Genomic DNA, 8249 nt, shown 5'->3' on the forward strand with positions numbered 1-8249 from the left:
AGGCCTTCCCTCCCCAAGTAAGAGAGAGAGAGAGGGGGTTTATTGATAAGAAAGGCAGAGAGGTTGGCCTGAAAAATAAATATCTGGCCTGCTACTCTGCTCTGGGGGACAGGAAGAGGAGATAAAAGAAGGTCACGATGGGGGACGATGATGATGGGAGGAGGCAGATGAAAAACTACTTAAAAAAAAAACAAGACACACTTTCTGACATCACAAACGCGAGACAAGGTCCGTGTCGCTCAAAAAGCGTGAGAGCGCTCGCGTTGCCTTTACAGTTCTAAAACTATCTGGCCAAGCGCCGAGGATCAAATCCTCAGAGAGGAGCGATGTGTCCATAGGCTTCAGAGCAGATGCGAGTATGAGTCTTTCACGTGCATACGCCGGACACGCCACTAAAACATGTTCTATAGTCTCTAGCACGCCACATGTGGTACATTCCGGGGAGTCCGCTTGTCCTATTAAGTGCAAGTGTTTGAGCGTGAATGCCACATTTAAACGTAGTCTACGGATAACGTATGCAATAGGGCGAGGTATTCCGCGAGGAACTGAAAAGGTCATCGTCGGATCTAGCAGTACCCGCCGCGGTGGCTCAGTGGTTAGGGCGCTCGACTACTGATCCGGAGTTCCCGGGTTCGAACCCGACCGCGGCGGCTGCGTTTTTATGGAGGAAAAACGCTAAGGCGCCCGTGTGCTGTGCGATGTCAGTGCACGTTAATGATCCCCAGGAGGTCGAAATTATTCCGGAGCCCTCCACTACGGCACCTAATTCCTCCTTTCTTCTTTCACTCCCTCTCTTATTCCTTCCCTTACGGCGCGGTACAGGTGTCCAACGATATATGAGACAGATACTGCGCCATTTCCTTTCCCCAAAAAACAATTATTATTATTATTATTATTATTATTATTATTATTATTATTATTATTATTATTATTATTATTATTATTATTATTATTATTATTATTATTATCTAGCCGCTTAAGGCGGATGTGGCGGGTGTCTGGCAGGGCCCAGTACCTAGCCGTCGCCCTCCTCTTCAATTCCGAAAGGAGACAAGTTGTGTCCACTATAGAGAACGGTACAGCTGTATGCAGGCCACTGCTGAAGGCGCTCCTTGCTTCAGCGTCGACGGTCTCATTTCCATCGAGTCCGCAGTGTCCGGGGATCCACTGAAACACTATACGGTGGCCGTTTCCCTGAGCAAACGATACGAGACTAATGATATCAAGAGCCAGAGCTTGGTAGGCTGTGTGGCGTAGGAAGCATCCTAAAATGTGTAGCGCAGGTTTACAGTCGGTGAAAATGCACCACTCCTGAGGCGGTTCTCCGCAGATGTGGCGAATGGATTCCCAAAGGCCCACAAGCTCTGCAGCGGTTGAAGTAGACTTGTGTCCCAAAATGAATCTGCGGGTCATCTGTTGTGCAGGGATTGCGAAAGCTGCTGTTGATGCATTTGGAGACGCAGATCCATCCGTGTAGACGTGCACACATTTGTGGTATTCTGACCAGATGTAGGCAAGTGCGAATTGCTTCAGTCCGCTAACCGGCATCGCAGACTTCTTGATTATGCCAGGGACATGCAGGCAGACTGAAGGCTGAGCCATTACCCATGGGGGCTGCAAGGAATGATGCGGCAGGGCATAGTCTGATGGCAATTCGGAGCGATGGAAGCGCAGTGCGCGTGCAAAACTGCTGTCCGGTCGCTCATCAAAAATCTTCGTCAGCGGGTGACAGCGATGCCGTGTAAGCGCACGTAAATATACACGAAGTGGTTCGTGTGACAACAAAGTGGCACTTGGTAATACTACAAAATTTCCTTAAGTAACACAAAGTACAATGCAGCGGACGTAAGTGACTACGAAACAATGAGATCAGTCGTGCATAATGCTAAGAACTACGCAACTAACCTGGTTATGTCGAGAAGACACCACAATTATTTATAACAGAAATATTAGTGAAGAGTTTTCCTATATTTGGCCTCGGACATAATTTTTCCATCAATTCAGTTAAGTAGGGGTATAGTGTTTAATGTGTGAGGAATTACGTGCATTAGTTTTTGGAACCCGTAGTTTGTACGTGATTTGGATGCATGGTATTGAGGGTACCTAAGAGTGTATGTTGTTGGGGCAATTAAATATGTGGTCTCAAAGTTCTGCCTGTTTTCTTTCATAAGGTTTCTAACATAAATAGCCAGTTTCTCATAGTAAGCGGCCGCGATAGTAATCAATCTGTGATTGAGAAATGAAGGTCCCGTGGCCTCACTGTAATGTAAATTATCAATCGCTCGTGTAGCCCTTTTTTGTAGAGTTTTTATTTTCACAAGATTGTTAGTGGTAGTCGTTCTTCAGATCAGCAAACAATAATGTACATGCGAAAACAGTAGAGATAATTAAATTTGTAATGTGCATTTTGGAGATAAAATTGTGGGAAATTTTTTCAGGATACCAACAGAGCGAGCCATTTTAGTGCAGGCGTAACCTACGTGTTTTTTCCAGGGTAAATGCTTTTCAAAAGCTCCAAGAAACATCATAGAGCTGACACGAGTTATCAGGGTTTGTTCGATGTGACATCGGAAGCTATTCGGAATTTCCTAAATTTTGGCTCTGAACAATACGTGCTTCGTTTTCCAGTGCATGTCTCTGTCCTTCCATCCGTGTCCATGCGCGAGTGCATATGCCTCCCGGCGCCAGCCTGCAAAATTTGGTGAAAAATTTGTCAAAATTCGTCATTGTCGAATAATTTGTCGTTGCAGTGGCAGCACATGAGGAGGCGCTCCAGAGCCGAGCGTTGTTGGGCGTTGGTTAACGTAAGCAATAAAGCTTCTCTGCGTACGGCGGAAATAATGACTGCAAAACAAGACGGTTGGATAGAAGTACCATGTCGGTTTATTAATGATATTTTATGTGGAGATGTAGTTTTAACTACGCATCGCTTTTTTTATCAATACATTTTTCTAGCTGCTTTGAAATTTTTCTACTGGGTTGAGCCATTTGAATTACATCGGTAAAAGACAGCCTACAATTGCTGTGTAACTGTCGATGGAGCCTTCGAATCTTCGTGAAAAAGAATCAAAATATAGCACAAAATAATCGTCTGAACTTCACCTGCTTGGGTGATCAAACTTGAAGTCATCAGACCAATTTTCGTGACAATAGACATCGGCGCTGTACCGACGGAAGCTCTGCTGCCCTGCAACAAGCAGTCGTAAACATCACGCTAGAGCGCCATCTTTGGCGATAACTTCTGAAGGTCTCTCCCTGTGCAAATCGTCTTCGCTTCCTGCTCTCTTTCAACGGTTAGGGCATTCGAGTGAGTCCCTTCTTGCTGGACCTGCCTGCTATAATGGCTCCACCAAAATAAAAGGCACCCTTCTCTGTAAGCATGACTACGCTCCAGTGGTCCGCGCACCCATTTTGGGTGTTTTCCGTGGAAAGCCCGCATGGAGGGATCCCAAGTAGACAGGAGAAGGTTTCCTTAGCCAGTCTTATGAAATTGTCATTGCTTGTATTCTCTGTAAGAACCTAGGGTGTGCGCAATGTTTGCAGGAATAGTGCAACCACTTGTCAAGCACTGGATGGTTCATAGACAATAGGCCCTACTTCAAAGTCAGAGTCATGTTATAGTTCGGAGTGACCCATACAGCCACTAGGCACTGGCAGCCACTCTTCCATGCTCCGTTTTCGGATACCTGTCCGCTGTGCCCAAATCCTTTAACAAGGCACTAAGTGCAAATACATACTCTTATTGTTTTCAGTGAAAATTGATTATCTTCCTCTTCCTGGCCATGTTCAGTCCGGCACAGTGTTGTAGGCGTTACCGAAGAAAAGTAACTAAATACGTTACTCTTTACGCTAAGAAAAAAGGAGCGCGTTACCTACGAAAAAGTAACGCGTTACCGTTACCGTCACCGTAAAAAGTACCGCGCGTTTACTTTGCCGTTACTTCATGACCATAAATTTTACTTAGTGTGTCTTCGCCTTATGAACTCACGATAACAATTTCATAAAGCTGATATTTCACATATAACTTCTAGCCCAAACAACTATTTTACGCGAAATCCTGATTTAATAATAATAATAATAATAATAATAATAATAATAATAATAATAATAATAATAATAATAATAATAATAATAATAATAATAATAATAATAATAATAATAATAATTGGTTTTTTGGGGAAAGGAAATTGCGCAGTATCTGTCTCATATATCGTTGGACACCTGAACCGCGACGTAAGGGAAGGGATAAGAGAGGGAGTGAAAGAAGAAAGGAAGAATTAGGTGCCGTAGTGGAGGGCTCCGGAATAATTTCGACCACCTGGGGATCTTTAACGTGCACTGACATCGCACAGCCCGCGGGCGCCTTAGCGTTTTTCCTCCATAAAAACGCAGCCGCCGCGGTCGGGTTCGAACCCGGGAACTCCGGACCAGTAGTCGAGCGCCCTAACCACTGAGCCACCGCGGCGGGGCAAAATCCTGATTTAACGAGATTACTTTGCACAAATGTGCACGAGATTATCAGTGTTATAGTGGCTTATAGTTGTCCGTAGAGTTACGTGTGGTGGGTCCTAACTCAGTGGCACATGGTGATGCCATTCTCTGAATGTGACATTAAACACAATATGACACTTTATCATCAATTCTAACTTCACAAAGAAAACATCGCTGAACTGTCAACATATTTACAGTTCTTCTGAAAAATATGATGTTACAAAATGCTCGGCACGCTTCCACTCTGTAGAGAGTTGTGTTTCTGGGTGCATGGTTCAGGAAAGGAAGGTAAGTGAAGGCAAGTGTGTGAATGCGTGTTCGTGCACGTGTTTCGTGCTTTGTGGCTATTCTGTGTTTTTTTTTTATTTGGGTGCGTCGTCAAGGGCAGGTGTTTTCTGGAATGCATGCGAGCCGCAAAAAAAGTCATCGAGAGCACCTGTTTGCTTATTTGCAACATCACTTTAGGCGCTCTGCGTTTTTTTTTTCTAAAAAAAAAGAGGCGGAGGGGGGGGGGGGGGGGCAACTGGAACAAAAAGTAACTAGTAACGTGACACGTAACGTTACCGAAAAATGTTTACGTAAGTACGTTACCCGTTACGGTTCCCAAATGGGAACGAGTACGTTACTAAGTTACCGAAAAAAGTAACTCGTTACTGGCGTTACCGCCAACACTGGTCCGGCAGAAAAAGAAAACGCACTTATGCGGAGAATATTGAATTCAGACATTTTCTTGCTACTCGATACAAACTCTTGTCGTCCACGCATGGAAGGCCTTGTTGCTGAGGTTTTAAAGCGAATGGCTATGAAGCACAGTCTCTGAGGCCGTGACTAATTTTGGACTCGAAGCACGAAGTTTACTTGTGAAATAGGCCAGCGATGGTGAAATTTGTATTTCATTTTTTGGTCTTCTCTCGCTTATAAAAGCCCCGTTTTGAGTTAGAGGGGCCTCTTTGTCCTTGGAATGCTGTAGTCTATCGATGCAGGTCACCTTCAATTGGTCCTTAGTGTCCCTTTAAGGGAAGCTCGCACGCAGTGCCTTCTCTGGGATTTCCCTATTTTTCGGGGCCTCCGTCTTCACAATATTCGTACGGGCGTCCACCCGGGTTGAATTCTTTACTTGAAATTCTGACTCAGGGGACCACTCCACCGCTCCCTAATTACTAATTACGAAAGCCCACTTTACATATGGGCATTCTATCGCTGCTCAAGCCTACTTTCGCAAACAAACAAAATATTGAGGGGCACTCACGTATTATGACACGAGGTTGCACGCCAACTGGACCCGTAAACGAATGTGTAAGAAATAATGTCGCGAGAGAATTTATATAGGGGCTCAGTTGCGAGATTACTTAACTGCAACAATGAGAGTTAAATGGGTGACATGAAAATTTGTAGGTCACATCAACCATTAACCAACACAATAGATCACAGGATATGAACAAATTGGTCCAACAAAACTTTTTCACTCATCGCTCACGTGAAGAGTCCAAATAAGTTTGGCCCATTTCAAATCCCGCCTTGGTCACATGGCATTTTCTGCAGAACGTCCACTCACCAGTTCCGGTGCCTCTTATGCATAAGGTTAACATGGATAAAATTCTTTTTGGCCTGCAGGTTAATCCGGTCTCCTGGTCAGAATGTACGACGCCGACGGTGGCGCTAAACCTGGTGCCAGTGGCGAGACAGATTACAGTTGAGCAGTTTGGCGACAACAGTTGCGACACTGCGCTTGAAAATGAAGCCGCTTTCTGTGGACTCGTCACGGAGGTTGGCAGACAGAGGTGCTAGCAGGAAGCGGTAAGTTGAAAACTGGCGCCACTCTTCGCAACTTCAGAAGCGCTGATATGTGTTGCTTGTTTTACCTTTTAATTTACCTCACAGACCATTATAGCTATGCAAGTTTGTTGCTGCATTTGTGTCAGTAATTTTCTTTTTCCAGGCGCCACCGAGGTTATCGGCAGGTAAGAGTGTTTAGCTTGTGCATGTTTTATTTTAGTGTTCACAGGTGTCCCGACCGTAAGCTTACCGATTAATACTGGCTCAGTGCGACTGGTGGATTTAAATACATGGGCCCTGTGTGGAGTTTCCGAAATGGAATGATCAAAGAGGTCAGAGTTTACACTGTAGGTGGTACACCGTGCAATGTTATCGCCGTAAAATTGCCGTTCCGAACCTGCAAACTTAAGCAGAATGAAATCAAAAGGCAACGGACTGATGTGACTCAGCAGGAGTTAGAGGCGCTCAAGATTGTTAAAACATTTTGGCCGTCTGGTGGGTCTAATGCGTGGTGGACACTAACAATGCTCGTGTCATGTGCTTGTTCTCTTGCGTGACAAAAAAAAGCAAAATGGATTTCGCTATTACATTTTCCGTTGGTTCCAAGATTGTCTAGCGGCGCTGCTAAATGGACTACGCGTCTTGTTAAATTAGGAAGTTCTGATTATTACTGAAGAAACACGCGCATACAGCCCGCTGACTCGTCCGATAGTAATATTCCAGCATTGTTGATTATTAATATTGAAAATGTTTAGATCTGTTTGTTAGAATTAGATGAATTAGTGCAAGACATACACTGTGTTGTGCCCTGGACCGCCTCGATCCTCGCCCATTAACAGAGCAAAAGATCCTCGGTCCGTGGCCACAGCAGTCGACTGCCCACAAGGCATACAAGGCACTCTTTGCCTCCTTGAGAGCGACTGGATTGGGTGACAAATTGTGACAGCGTTGTGCGTGTGTTATGCCTTTTCCCCTTCTCTCTTCCTCCTTTTAGCCCCCTAATCCCTCTTCCCCAGTGCAGGGTAGCCAACCGGAACCCCTTTCTGGTTAACACCCCTGCCTTTCCCTCCTTCTCTTTATCTATCTATCTAGATTTGACAACCATATAATTATTCGTGTACACTCTAAACAGGAACACGCCTATTCGGGTGTAAAAAGGGAGTAAGCTGTTCTCTAGCTCACTCCATTTCATGAATGGGAGTGGGCTAGAGCCCAGCTTACTCCTTTTTGTTCGGAGTGTACAGTACAGCAACCCTTATGCATTCACCCGCATTAAAGCATTACTTTTTTGGCCGACGGAATTATACTGATGCACTGTATAAATCCCACAATAAAATCTGCCATCGAAGACTGCCAGATGGTTCTTTTGCCGCTTACGAGGTAACAAAGAGCCCCCATAGCTTGGGACATGACTTTGCCATCAATACATATTCTAAATCTACACTTTAAACAGAAAGGGGCAAACAAGACAGCTTCCTTCCTTTTTACATCTATATCGGCGTTTTGTTTTTCTTTAGATTGTATACTCGGCATCTAAATTAAATCGATGCGCACGAGGTGTTGGCTCAGTAGTCCTTCTAAAACTAGCAATAGCAAGTGGACCTTTGTACAGTTACAAAGGGAAGTCACTCGACAAAATCCGAGACGTTGGATGGCAAGAAAGAGGAGGAAGAATAAATTATATTCACAGGAAGAAAATAAAGTGGAGTGGACGACAAAGCAATGGAAGCACAACAGTCATTTGTTCCCCCGCTATTTGTACGGAACTGTAACTGCCATCAGCTGCAGTTTCGAATCTTCGGGCTGAGCCCTTGTTATTTATTTTTTTCCGCGAGCACTATGTTCAAACAAAATTCACCTCGCGGCCAGGTACCGAACCGACAACCTAGTGCTGAGCAGCAGGGTACCAGAGCCTGTAAAGCCAGCACCACCTGGAGGCAGGACGAAGTCCTGGAATAATTATTAGCACTGTGAAAAGTGCC

This window comes from Amblyomma americanum, chromosome 10 (assembly GCF_052857255.1).
Source record: "Amblyomma americanum isolate KBUSLIRL-KWMA chromosome 10, ASM5285725v1, whole genome shotgun sequence".
NCBI classification, from domain to species: Eukaryota; Metazoa; Arthropoda; class Arachnida; order Ixodida; family Ixodidae; genus Amblyomma; species Amblyomma americanum.